This window comes from Halyomorpha halys, unplaced genomic scaffold (genome assembly GCF_000696795.3).
Source record: "Halyomorpha halys isolate HHAL.00 unplaced genomic scaffold, Hhal_1.1 Scaffold439.1, whole genome shotgun sequence".
Taxonomy (NCBI): domain Eukaryota; kingdom Metazoa; phylum Arthropoda; class Insecta; order Hemiptera; family Pentatomidae; genus Halyomorpha; species Halyomorpha halys.
In genome coordinates, this window is record NW_027110938.1 from 414,147 (window position 1) to 428,885 (window position 14,739).

A 14,739-nucleotide genomic window follows, 5' to 3' on the forward strand; every position below is an offset into this window, starting at 1 on the left:
ATAACATAAAAAATCAGTGAAGACTAAAATGACTTTATTCTAACATATTTACAAGAACTATATGTTACTGTTACTCAGTCTCTATCTTCTTACTTCTCTTCTTAGCTATCTAGTCTAGGAAATATATATGAACACTTAAGAAGAGGGGGTAGGAGAAATAGTGAAATAGGAGAAGGGGTTTGGACAAATCAGATAATTTAGGAAATATCTGGAAGGGGAAAAAAGGCGTGGTGAGAAGTTGGGTAGCTGGAATTCTAAGAAAAAGACCATGACCTAAGACTTGTGTGTACTGACTTACATATGTTAACCATAAAATAGTTTGACTGATGCAAGTCCATTGTGAGATGACAGCATGTACTAGCCTATGTGTCAGCCCTTGCTATTGATATAGGATACTTGATACTACTTGAAAGGGCTGTTAGAAGGGTTTCTGGGCCTTCTTTGAACCTAGTTCTTTTTATTGAGTTTCTTTTGTAATGAAATGTGAACACATGGAACCATATGTCTAAAGTGACTGAACCTACAGTTGGGCAAGGGGCAATTGTTTAAATTTATAATACTGGTTCCTTAACTCGCATATCACAATAAAATTACGAGTCTAGAGTTGGTTGACCAGGATGACCGCTGGCGAGCTGGTGAGAGAGAGGTTACTGGGCAACCCGACGACTCCAAAAAACTGTAGACTGAACAGTGGTGACTGCCGGTGAGTCGGTGAAAGGGTTCCAAAACTAAATAGCTCCAACAAACGAGTCAACAAACAATGGCGGTGGAGCATCCGTGAAGCAGTGCGTCTCTCTCGCGTCTTACACCGTGCCAAAGCAACCTAACATCGCTCCAGTACAGCCTAAATCTTCACTGCCAACTGCCTCATCCGCGGTTATGCAGGAACTGGCCCCACTGCCTTCGGTATCGTTCTGCACGTCGCAATGTATTTAAAAACACTCAACCTCCTTATATCCCTTATTTTAATGTACCAAATTAAAATTACTTATAGTTAAAAAAAAAAAAATATGAATAAACATAAACTTACAACTAACAAAATTAAAAGTCACTTGGAAAGTTGCCAAAAAAAATTAACCTTAATAAAAACCAAAATTTTGGGCTTTAACAATTTGGGCTCAGTCGTCGCTATTTTTGTGATTTTAGAAACAGAAAAAAAAATTCTTAAGACTTTGAAAATTTTTTATTTTTCTGTTGCTATAAAGATTTGATGCCGTTTTTCAATTTCAGGCGCTTTTTAAATATTGCTCCATCTTAAAGTCTCTCCTTCCCGTTTTAAGCTAATATTTCAAAAGTGATATAGGGCTCTCGCTCTCCGGGTTTAGCGGGGCGGGTTCGGCGGGGAAGGATTGCCTTTTTTTAGTGTTATCTCCTCTCGTGAGATTGTGACATGTCGTACATCGACCAACCTACACGCTATAGTGGTCTGTTTGAAAAGTCAGATAAGTAAGGCTACCATGGAAGGCTGGAGTGGATTGTTTCATGCCGTTCTTTAATTTCAGGCGCTTTTTAAATATTGCTCCATCTTAAAGTCTCTCCTTCCCGTTTTAAGCTAATATTTCAACAGTGATATAGGGCCGTCGCTCCCCGGGGGTTGGCGGGTCCGGCGGGGAAGGATTGCTTTTTTTTTTTTTTAGTGTTATCTCCTCTCGTGAGATTGTGACATGTCGTACATCGACCAACCTACTCGCTATAATTGTCTGTTAGAAAAGTTTATTGAGGTGGGTATAAATAATATAAATTTTGTTCCCTCCAAGAACCCAACAGTTTAACAAAAAGATTAAAAAAAAAACCGTAATGGAAACAGAAAAGATTGTTCAGTTTCGGCAATTTCCATTCGAATCGTATACTTCTATTTTTCCATTTAGTTATTCATAAAATTCATATTTGGTTTAAATAAATAAATTTTATTTAATTATAGTCTCAAAAAAATTTATATTTCTTTATAAGTCTGACGTTTCGGCCAATTCGGCCATCCTCAAGGACAATCAATCACAAACAGGTTTTATTATACGTAGATATTTAACAATTCCAAACAATTAAATAATTAATAAATTACCATACCTTAATACAATTTTGTAACCACATCATTAAAAAAAAAAAAAATATGCAGCCTATTCTGCACAGATCATTAGTTTCAGTCCACAAATTACCCAATGACACATTAAAAGATTAGGGCATCATATAAATTAGTTTATAAGGATAATTCTTAGATTATGTCTTATTAATTAATTTGTCAATTGTTCACATTAAATTAAAAATTACAACTTTAAATCACAGTCAACCTTCTTTATTATAATTTATCACAACAATATTTTTAACCTTTCCCACACTCAGGTCAAACATTTAATTTATTTATTTTAACTATATTTTGGTTAAATTTCCTATTTATTTTATTATTACAATTCATATCAAGGTTAATTATAATTATCAACATTAATTTAATCCCATATTTTTCAAAAATCAATTTTGCTAAAAATCTCTGCGTAATGTTGGTTCAGATTTCTTGTGTCTGTTTTAAAATTCACTGTCTAATAAATGTTTACTGATAAGGAAAATAAAAGAATATTTTGTACATATCCAGAGTTTACAATTGTAAACAATGTGAACTGATTTTATTTAATTTTTTAAAATAAACAAAATTGATGTTTTTCTCATCCTCGTCTCCTTACCATAAAAAAAAATCTTTAACCGGGCAAAAAGTCCACAACAAAACGTTGTTCTCGTTTTGTTTAATTATTATAATTTTACTTAATTTTTTTTTCCAATTTTCATTTTCCAACGTCCAGAAAAAAAAAATGCAGTAGACAATAGTGGAGAAACCGTTTACCACAGCACACCCTCCCCCCCTCCTTTACTCATAGGCAAATTCATCTTAAAGGTGTCCGCTGGTGTTCCTCAAGGTGTATCCTCGATCCCATTCTCTACACCGTCTATACATCTGACTTCCCAAACTATCCTCACCACGTATGCCAATGACACATTTGTGCTACAAACTAAAACATCTTGGTAAGTACTACTCAAAACAAATTACACTTGACCAGAAAGGAGTATTTAACGTAGCTTATCCAGAAGATTATAATGTTATCATTTAATTTAAATGGTAAAAGTATAACTTCTAAATATCAATATCGTTGAATATCAAATAAATTATTATGGTACATCAGTTAGAAATGACCGTACAAGAGACAAGGCGTACCGAGGATCAAAACTAGGGGGGGGGGGGAAAGCCTTTGATAATCAGGGCGCTGTTTCTTAATGAAAGCTAATAGTATTAGTTCATAGTACAAGTGTAGAAACTAGTGTGGTGATAATATTAATACTTATTTTTTCATAATAGGGATGACAATTAGTGATATTACAGGAATTAAAAAATACTAAAGTACAAGTTACTATTGTATAAGTCTGTGTAATTGAATTAAGATAAATCTACAAGACTAATAAGGGGTATTCATGATGTTGTGTTAAATGTTAAATGTTTTACCATGTTAAATGTTATAACTATAAGATTGTGAGCAGCCCTATTTGAAGTCATGTTAAGGTGGATCCACATGTTGGCCGCTCGCCATGGCTCGGAGGCTCGTACAAATGCTCGGCGAGCCAAGTGCGGACCATCCACATGTCAGTGTTATTCAGAGAGGCAAACATGGAGGACGTTGAAGTGTTTTCAGTCATTGCACTTGGATAATATTATTTTTATTACAAAAAAAGAAAATGAAAGGAAATTAAACATAAATAAATAAGATTAAATATAAAACTTATTATAAAAAAGTACCAACAAACATCTTTAACCTCCTAACAGCTCTCAGTTGCAACTAGACAAAGAACAATGGTGGAGATGCTACACGAGCGCTCTCACGAACCCCTTTGATCTGTGTCCAAAAACCGACTCTCGACGGCTCGGCAACGAGCCTAGGCCAACCAAGCCAAGCCACCCATCCGCATGCTCGCGTATGTCTGAGTTCGCCATGGCTCGGCCAACATGTAGAGGCCCCTTTAAACGTTAAATGCATAAGAGCCCCTAGCGGATTTTCTCAGCAACTTGTTGTATAAGCCTTTATGTTTAGAACCTTCCTTCCAGACCCTCATGTTATTGTTTACTTCAGTTATGATTTAAGTAATTAATTACAACATGCCTAGAGTGAGTGAAAAGTGGAATTTGTGAGAAAGTTTAGCTTATGAAATGAAATGAAAAAATAACTTTATTCTGGGACATACGTGAATAATTACATGGTTCATATAGTGAGATTTTTATCTGGCGAGCGTTTACAAATTTTCAGATAGAATGAAATTACATTGGTTTTTTACTTTTTTTTTCCTCAAATGTATCATTAAAATTATCCATTCTGGTTTAATAACAGGGATATGAATACCACAAACACACGAAAGAACTGAGCTGTCACAACAAAAATGGCGGCGATCTCAACTGGTCTATTGTGTGACGTCATTCTCCATTTAACAGACCAAGTAACAGACTCTCAGCCATGTTAAATGTTATTTCGTTTTACCACGGTAAAAGAAGGCAATTTTTTTTCTCGATTTAACATGAGTTTTTCCATTTAACACGCTTTAACATGTTAAACCAAAGATCATGAATACCCCTATAGTATTAGTTTGTACTTTTTTATGAAACTGGGCCCAGGTTGTGACATTTCAGCATTAAAGTAGCATGAAACAAAACATTAAAAAACATTAGATATAATCGTTCTGTGCTTTATTAGTAATTGAAATTAATATTTGCTTGAAAAAAAAATTTTTTTTTTATTAAATTAATAATTTGTTCCCTTTCTGGGTGCGCCCGTGATGAGAGAGACGGCCAATCAAAATATTTCGTTGCAACTACTACAGATAGCGCTCAGGGACAACTGTTGATAAAAATATATTAAAAGTTCGTACATAGCTTTGTTTATAATGGGTTAATTTAACATCTTGGAAGGTGTTGTTTGTTTATTGCCTTTTTTTTTATCCTTTATACAGTTTTCACAGCTGACATCCCAACCCATCCTAACACTATCCTCATCACGTATGCCGATGACACATTTCTATTGTCAGTGAACAATGATCTTTACATTGTATACCAAACCCTCCAATCCCACATCACCACTCTTGAAGAATGGTGCCAAAACTGGAGGATTAAAATTAATTCTAATACATACCACCAAATCACATTTAACATTCGTCGTAAGCCAATGACTGTATCCTTTAATAATACCCCACTTATTCCTTTCGTACAGATCCGTTACTTAAGACTATGTCACGACAAACGACTGACATGGAATCTTCATACAAGACTAAAAAGACAAGAAACTGCTCGTAGATTCCGACTATTGCAACATTTACTAGACAAACGGTCCAAATTGCCAATCCATTACAAAAGACTGATCTACATGACTATTATATGGCCAATCTGGACATACTGAGTTCAGCTTTGGACTCCACTAAACCATCAAATTCCTACCGAATCGAATCCTTACAGTTCAAAATCCTTAATGCTCCTTACTTTGTGACAAATCAAGTTATCCATCATGACCTCAATGTCCCATATGTTGCCTATTTGGCCGAAACCAGATACCATTCCTTCCATGGAAAAGTTCACAACCACCCAAATCCACTTGTTTCTAACCTGGCTTCTCCTTCATTACCTAATAATCCTCCTAGGCGTCCGAAAAGAAGATGGCCTCGGGATCTTCCCCTCTGGAAATGTTATTGGAATTCTATCAATGGGTAGATTCTCCACATATTTGTGTCACTATCTCATCTACACCAAATTTAATTGTTGTATATACGTTATACAGTTGTAAATAACAATAAATAAATGATTAAAAAAAAAATATTATCCTCCTCCCTTGCCACTTCTGGCAACACTTGTGTATTGTGCTCTCAAAAATCAACAATTTTTGTCTTTATTGTATAAAATTATTATTATACAATAATAATGTTAGGAGGGGGGTAGGTATATTTTAATTTATATAAGGAACAATTTGAACTGTAGTGCAGCCCAGCGCATTGTGCGCCTTACTGCACCTTGTCCACTGCATCCGTCCGGTTACCTTTGCAGTTTGCCAGCCCTCCTGGTCTCAGTCTGGGTCAGCTTCCTCTTCTTCCGGTGGCTCGCCGATGTTGAGCGGTCATTTATCACATCTGTTTTAATATTTACAAGCTTACAAAATAATACATCTAGTAAATTTGATGTAAGATCATACATGATGATACAGGCCATTAGAGAAACTATTGACAGGTAGAACTCTAATAACATTTTTACATTGGTTACAATCTTATGGAATATTAAGGTCTTTATGAATGATTTAATTTGTGACAAAATAAGGAGCATTGAGGATTACGAAGGATTTTGGATTGTAAGGATTAGATACGTGAGGAATTCGAAGGTTTAGTGGAGCCCCAAAGCTCAACTCTGGATGTCCTATATAATATTAAATTATATATAAAATATAACACTTAATCTACTCTTAGGATATAAATCCGAAGACTTTCCTAAATTTATTAGTTCAACTTTATTAGACTGTTTCATTTAGTCTCCTGTACATTTTTTTCAAAGAAGGTTTTCTTGCTATCAAGTGTAATTGTTACGCCCGTTCCCATCTTGAATTTCCCTCTAGACGGAAAAATGGTCTGTCGAACGGGCGGATAGTTTAATTTTTGAATGGTTTGAACAGTCTGGTCAAGAATTAATTATTTCCACCGTTTTTGGAGCATTGAAAGTAAATAATTACAAATAAAAATGTTGAGGCAAAACATCTAATGTTCAGCAGGAAAGAAAGGGAAAAAATCCTTGTGAACAAGGTTCAGACAGTTATTAATCTTGAGAAAGTCGTTATATTTAAAAGTGAAAATGACATCAGCTATTCAATTCAAAACTAGATCGGAATTTGATTAGCCTTGAATCAACAATTACTGGTTGAGCGATTTCTAATTGCGCGCTAAATTTCGATTTTATTATTAGCTATAAAAAACTAAATTGTAATTAGTTTTTAAAGATTATAAAAATCTTCAGTAATATTTTGGACTTCATAAAACCGTCCAATGAAATGCCAAGGTTTTTGTACTTTTTTTTAGTTGATATTTACCCCACACGTTCCGAATGTTACTTCAACTGTTCTTTGATTTTGTAAATTTATTTATTAATTTATCATCCCCTCTCAACGAGACAAATCAGATAGTGTGAATTTCATGTCACAACCTGACGTTATTACGGTTGCCATGGTGAAATAAAACACTGGCGATATCTACGTAGACAAGGGGTGTTATAGTTGTCATGGTGAAATAAAAACACAGGCTACATCTGTTCAGACAAGAGGTGTTATGGTTGTCATGGTGAAAACAAGACACGAGCGATATCTTTGAGACGAGTGCGTTTTGTTTGAGTGAAGGTGACAGTTTCATTTTGGAACATGGAACATTACGATTGTTCAATGTGAAGTGTTAATAGTTTAAGGCCCTCTGTATTTATGGTTTGAACCGGAATATCACCATGTGAGAAATGTTGTCATATATGTTTTGTTTTTCAAAATTATGGTGTTTACTTCAATAGACGATGATTAACAATAGAAGTGGAGGACTACGTGGGGTTTGAACTAAATTTTATCTTGTTTTTTTTTTTTATTTTATATTCACTTTTATACTCTTTTCGATAATAATGTAAATATAGTGATTAAGGTTAAGGTTAAGTCAACCTATAAGTTTTAATTGTTTTATTAATTGATAAGAATTCTTTTTTTTCTTTTTCATTCTCTGTATATATATTTTTTCCTATTATTAAACTTTTGTACAAATAATTCAGTTGTTCTTTCTCTGATTTCAACTTATGTTAATTTACTTATGTTTTTTTTGTTGTTCACGGAATATTACGATAATTCAACAGGTGGGTAGGTAACACCCCTAGGTTTTCTGTTATCTACATGTAAAGGTATTCGCCAGTGGTCATAATTCAACAATTGTTTATATAGTGGTATATTTTAGTTGTATTGAGGCATAATGCTTCGGGGTTTTCATTATTTCCAAGAAAAATAAAGTGGCGCCTGAGGAGTTGTTGTTGTTGTTTGTTGCTTAAAGGCGTAAAACCTTCTGGTCATCAACGCCTATGGCATGATAAAAGTAAAAAAAAAATAAAATAAAAAATAGAAAAATAATTTAAAAAAAAAAAAAATAAATAAATAAAAAACATAAAAATCGAAGAGGAGTTATAATTTATATAGAAGGCGATGTGCTTTAGGCCCCTGAGGAGTAATTTATTCTTTATTGTTTTGTTTTGTTTTTTTCCTTTTCGGATTATATATATTTTTTTTTATTTGACTTTAACTTACCCCCTTCTTCGCTGAGCGTGGGCAACGATAAACGTATAACTAAGGATAAATCAAAATTTATGGTTATAACGTTACTCGCAGTATGTTTAGACAGCCTGGTCACCAGTTAACAAAATACTTTTTTTTTATGCTGGCCAACGTTCGATGGAAAAATCACTGGAACGGTAAAAGTAAAACACCCCCATAGTAATCCAGAACAAGACGGGAGAAGACGGCGGCACAATTCGACCACATAAGACGGCAATCACAACATCATCATCATCACAACAGGATCCAGAAAAATTATCATTCTCCTGTACTTGCTCCTCCAGGGACTAAATTTTGTCTCACAATTTATTTTATAGAACTATAAATATGCAATAAAAAGCTCTCGGTCGTATAAAACGTATTGGGCCTCTGAGATTGCAAACTGTTCTAGTCAGTACCATCTTTACGCCAGGGCCACACGATCCATGATAGATCGCATCGGCATTACCTTTTTTGAATCTGACTCCTCATTGGCCATAGGTGACAAAACCCTCCTAGATGAGCGTCCTACCAAGGGCCGAGAGAGGGTGGCAAAGTTCTGACGTGTCTAGGCAGGGTTTCTACCTGCTTAATTGGCTTGTGATCCTTCGGCATGTGGCAAGGTTCACTAAGGTGATAAAAGCTCTGATACGAGACCAATGTGGTATACAGGTGTCCCTTGAAAAGTACTTCACCTTGGCTATATATCAGAACATATGGCAAAAAACCTTAATAATATTGATAATTATTAATATATCGCTACATATCAACGGTAGTTAGTTGTTAGTTTACTTTAACAAATGATGCTACAGTAAACTAACAATTATTGCTATAAACAATTGTTGATCATGGACAGCATATGTTTCAATAAAATTGGCTGAAAGTGACACAATATTGAATCGATTTTTTATATTTTCTACAAAACATTTTCAACGATTTTAGACAAACTCGATGAATTAATGAACAATTATGAGTTCTTTAATGCCAGAAAGGTCTTATCCTCATTAATATAATATAACTAACTAAAAATATAAAATAAGGTGCATCAAATATGAGTTTGCCTGTGGAAAAAGGGAGAGTTGTGCAATGCAAAACAATCCCCCGCTAAACCCCTTTCTTTTCTCCACAAGCTCTGTTTCACCAACCACTTCTGATTGTTGGGAAATGTACAGAGCATGCGTAATCCGTGATTTCCCTTCAACATCCTATACTCTGTACAGTTCTGGATAGTCAGAAGTTGGTGTTGGGACAGACCTCTTCGATCTACTTCTGCAACTTTTACAAATATAAATTCCTCGTATCAATATTATCAAAACTATTTCTCTTTAATAACGCACGATTTTAGTAAACATACTATGGCAAGTAAACTGGGTAGAGAGAAAACTATCCAATCTCAAACCAAAAACGTAATTATCGAAGTATTTAAATTCATGAAAACATAGACTGATAGTGGTCCAATCCATGTTTCCTCTGTCATTAAAAGTCATGAATTACTGCATTTATCATAAGTTAATGTCCAACAAGGACCAAATATACTGCATTTTAATGCATTGAAATTAAGAAACTTAAAAAGAGGCAGTTTGATTACCAAATCTCAAAAATGCCTTTTACGGAAGACACAGCATTATTAAATATTAAGTCAGAACAGAGTTGTCAATATATTTGCCTACAGAGTAAAACAAGAATTAATAAGGAACAGTCGTGGTCAAAGATAAAGGATAACCTTTTTTTTATGTATATTTATTTAATGTAATTTACACTGTACAAAATAATACAATAAGTAAATATGTTGTATATTTCATATACACTTAAAAAATCTTGGGAAGGAACAACCCACCGGTGGTACTTCAAACATTAATTTAAATTAGAAGGTCTCGTGGCCATCTTCTTTTCAGACGTTTCGAAGGGTTATCAGGGATTGTTAAGGATGAAAGATTAAAAATTAATGGGTAAGAATGGTTAAGGAGTTTGGAATGAAAAGACGCATGTCTGTTTCGGGCCAAATCTGCAACGAATGGGATGTTAAGGTCTTTGTGAGCATCAAGGATTTTACGTAGGATTTCGGATTGTAAGGATTGGATGCTGGAGGAATTTGATGGTTTGGTGGAGCCCCAGAGCTCAATTCCATATGTCCAAATTCGTCTGATGGTTCAAAGTTTTGAAGAGGTGTTCGCCGAACATTTGAGTTTTTTCTTCATCTGATCGTGTCGAAGTCTTATTTTCAGTGAGAAGTGGATGGTTGAAAGATTTGTGTTTTAGTAGCTTTTTAGTAGTTCTCCATAATGATTTGTCAGTGGTATTTAAGTTTTCTGTTAAGTTCTGGAAATTTTGTATTCTGTGTTTTCTAATTTCTGCTTTTAGTCTGTTAGTCAATGCATTGTAATGAGTTTTGTCCCAGGGATATCTTGTTCTGTGCGACCTCGCTCTTGCCCGGAGTTTTTCTGTTAATAATGCCTGTATGTGACGAGGTAAGTTGTTTTCCCTAAAACGTTTTACGTTCAATGGTAAAGTATTGTTAGTGATAGTAGTTCCTATCGATCTAAAAAGTATTTCGAAGGCAGAGTCGATATGTTCTTTTGTTTTAGTGGAATTTTTAAGTAAAGTACGTTTTCTAGATCAGTCCGAAAATTTTTCCAATTTACCTGTCCTGTAACCATTGAAGGGGGAGAGGTTCTAGGAATAGGATTAGAATGGATGTGAAGTAGAACCGGGCTATGATCTGAAGAGGGGTCATCTAAAGATTGAATTGTGGATTGTGAAGTGGATATTTGGGAAGTAACAAATATATCAAGGATATCGGGACAAAGCATAACCTAAAGAAGCAAGTAACCTCCCATATTCGTAACTTAGGAGTCAGAGAATAGGGAGGGGGAGCGTTTCAAGTACCTACCCAATCCCGAACTGGTTGGTCATTTCCAAGTTCCAAACTACGTTCTGGCATGTTCCCGGTAGTAGGGAGGGGCGCGCGAATTCTCCCTCCTACTGGCAAATTCATCTTAGATGCACCTGATAATTTTTTTTATTTAATACCTTTATAATTTTGTAATTGTAAGACAACTTTATAATTCTCTTTATTTGAAAACAGTATACAGTTCTCATTGTCAACAATAGAAAGAAATGTATAAAATATTAAAGAATTTTATGTTCTACAAAAGGAGAAAAATGTTTGATGTGAAAGAAAAAAATTTTTTTTAAATAATTTTTTAAGACTAGCGCTATCTACCGGCAGTTATCTCAGTTTCAGTTAACTTTTGACCTGGTTAACAAAACTCTAGACCAGAAACAGGTCGCTAAGTTAAACCGGAGTTTTACTAAACTCTTGTACAAATCTAGTATTACCGGTGATTGCTGCTATAAGTGTGTTAGAGAACAAATTTTTAAAATTATTTGCAGATATATTTTATCGAATTCCAATTCTATTAGGAAATGAAATAAATCCGTGTAACATGATTAGGGTTTAGTTAACAAACATGGTTTCTATCAATTATCCATCCACTGACGTCCTTAAATTGTTTGATGATGAGAATGCGACGTGTAAATTATAGAGTCGTCGGAATAAAACAGCTGATGTCATTCATAGTTTAAATTCAGCAATCAGCTGATTAGGAACTCAATGGGTTTTTTTTTGCTTTCGTAGAAGTTTTTAGATCTTTTGCCGTTTTGAGAACGTTCTTTTTTGTCATTCATATTTAGGGATTTTTTTTTTTAAATTTATTCTATTTTAAGTCCAAAATATCTCGATTGAAGTAGACTGTACTATTGTTCTCAAAAATGATATTTTGCCAAATAATTTATTAAAAAACTATAACTTGGTGAGTATGTGGTCCTGAGCTGTTATAAGCCTGGACAGGGGTTCCCACGACATTAAATTTATTTATTAATATATCTATATTTATATATTCATATATTTATGTATTTACATAATGTATTTGTATTATGCATCTCTATCGGTCCTTGATGGGAACTGACTGAAAATGCATGCAATATATTTAACTCAAGAACTAGATACCACAACCCCCTTGCCACGGAACGGAACTCGAATAGGTTAGAATTTTTGGCGGGAAACGAGCGCCGCCATATTGTTCTGAAGTAATTGCTGTTCTGTTGGTACTTCAATTGTTACTTTAAATTTGAGATTCCATGACCATCTTCTTTTCAGATACCTCGGAGGATTATCAGCGGTTGTTAGGGATAAGAAAATAAGAGGTAATGGGTTTGGGTGAGTAGGTATTTCGGAATGATAGAGGTCTATTTCGGGCCAAATCTGCAACGAATAGAATGTTGAGGTCTTTATGGGTGAGTTCATTTGTGACATAATAAGAAGCAAGGATTTTGGATTGTTAGGATTGGATACGGGAGGATTTCTGATTATCAGAGTGTATGAGAGTTTTTTTTGTTTCATTATAAAATACAAATATTTTTGTAGTTTTTACTTGGTACAATGTCACAGACTTGTACAATACTTCATTATATGTTATTTTCTTCTTCCTAATAACCGCTGATAATCCTCCGAGGTATCTGAAAAGAAGATGGTCACGGGATCTCAAATTTAATGTAATAATTGAAGTACCAACAGAACAGAAATTACTTCAGAACAATATGGCGGCGCCCGTTTCCCGCCAAAAATTCTAACCTATACGAGTTACATTATCTCTCTCATCTAATTTAAAAAATATATATTTTTCTATTATCTCGGTATATGACTACAATACGAGTCTTAATAGAAAAAAATTGTTTTTCTCTATTATCTAATTTTATATTTGCGTCAACTTTAATTTATTTAATTACTTTGGAAATATAATATGTATAGGATTTTTAAGCTTACTATAAGCTCTGGCTTACAATGACATGTAGACTGTAGACATGTTGATCAAAGAATGAAATAATTTGTTTCAAACCCCCTACTCCTGGATGATGGGTGTCTTGAGAAATTTATCACATTTACTTACTATATATATATATATATATTTGTGTTCCGGGTAACCTACAGCAACCGAAAGGTTGAATTGGAGGGGCCACCATGATACATTATGGCATATAATAGCCTACAGGATACAGTAGCGCCCCATGTGGCCAACAGCCAAATCTCACCTCCTCCAGCGCTCTCTGTGGCAAAAGAAGCAACCAGACTAATGAGAGATAGCCATCTTGTCTTCTGGCAGAAGCAGTCCATTTTTTCTTTTTGTTCACTCATCAGTAATATCCACCATGAGTGAGTAAATTTACTGGAGTAATTCTCAGCAGCAGAGGCATAGAAATGCGGAGGGAAGAAAGAAGAAAGTCCACCTGGCAATAATTAACATCCACCACCACATAATAATCATCATCCACCACCACATAATAATCATCATCAACCAACTCATTATTTACAATTCCATAGCCCAGCCATTCAAAATTTACTAACCATCTAATCATAAATGTTTTCTTCCGGTCACCCCTACACCACTTGTAACTTAAACAATAGAATTTTATTTTTCATTCAATCATGTTTCATTTTTCAATTATAAAGTCCACTCAAACCCAACCAGCCAACCAAAAGTGAAGTATGTCTGGCATTAAGGTGAAGGCATGCTTCATATAGTATTTTATAAGTTGTAAATTTCAATAAATAAATAAATTATGAAACAGGGCCCTGATTGATGTTAAAACACTGTAATCAACAAACATTTTCATATTATAAATATTTTCCATTTTTTAAAAATTTATCATCGCTAATGACCGATTGACTCATTTACATAAAAAATAGTTTGTATTATTTAATTATACAGAAAATATTATCTCCCGCTAAACTTGTCTTTTTTTTTATAATTTTTTGAAATATTTATTTTTATTTTTCAGGTATGTTTTTTCAATAAGAAACGTCTATACATTATATTTCGGGCGAAATGGAGTGAGTATTATTATTACCATTTTTGAAAATACATATATTTATTACTTTTAGCTTAATATATTATATTATTTTATTTTAATATTTGTATGCATCTGTGTCTTGTTAAACTATTAATTCATTGTAAATGGGGGCAACCATGTACTATGTTTGATTAGTTTATATAATTTTTAAACTTTTGACTCAAATTTACTTATATCTTAGATAGAAAAAGAAAGAGAAACAATTTTTATAAATGGAATAATGAAAAAATTAAACACGTTTAAAGAACGATAAAAAGCCAAAAAATAAATAAAAACTTGTTAGGGAAGAAACAATAAAATGGAAGAAATAAATCATGTATAACTTTAGTACAGAATACAAAAAAATTTTATAATATCACAATTTAAAAAAAAAAAATACAATGTGACTGTTCATATTAATTAGATTAAAACAAATGTGCTTAACTAGACATAAGTATGGTGTGTATGAGGCAACGCAAGAAGTTGGCATGCACAACATTTTTAGTAAAGTGTTCTCTCGAGC

General features: G+C 33.8%; 1 protein-coding gene across 1 annotated transcript in view; it reads left to right on the forward strand.

Annotated features, from left to right (window-relative positions):
• Nucleotides 1–14,218, forward strand: part of LOC106682749 (innexin inx3-like) — a 135,282-nt gene extending 121,064 nt beyond the window's left edge. Inside the window, exon 7 of the mRNA XM_067049061.1 lies at nt 14,166–14,218. The gene's annotated coding sequence lies outside the window, so the exon portion shown is untranslated. The remainder of the gene's footprint in view (nt 1–14,165) is intronic.
• The last annotated feature ends 521 nt before the right edge of the window (nt 14,219–14,739 follow it).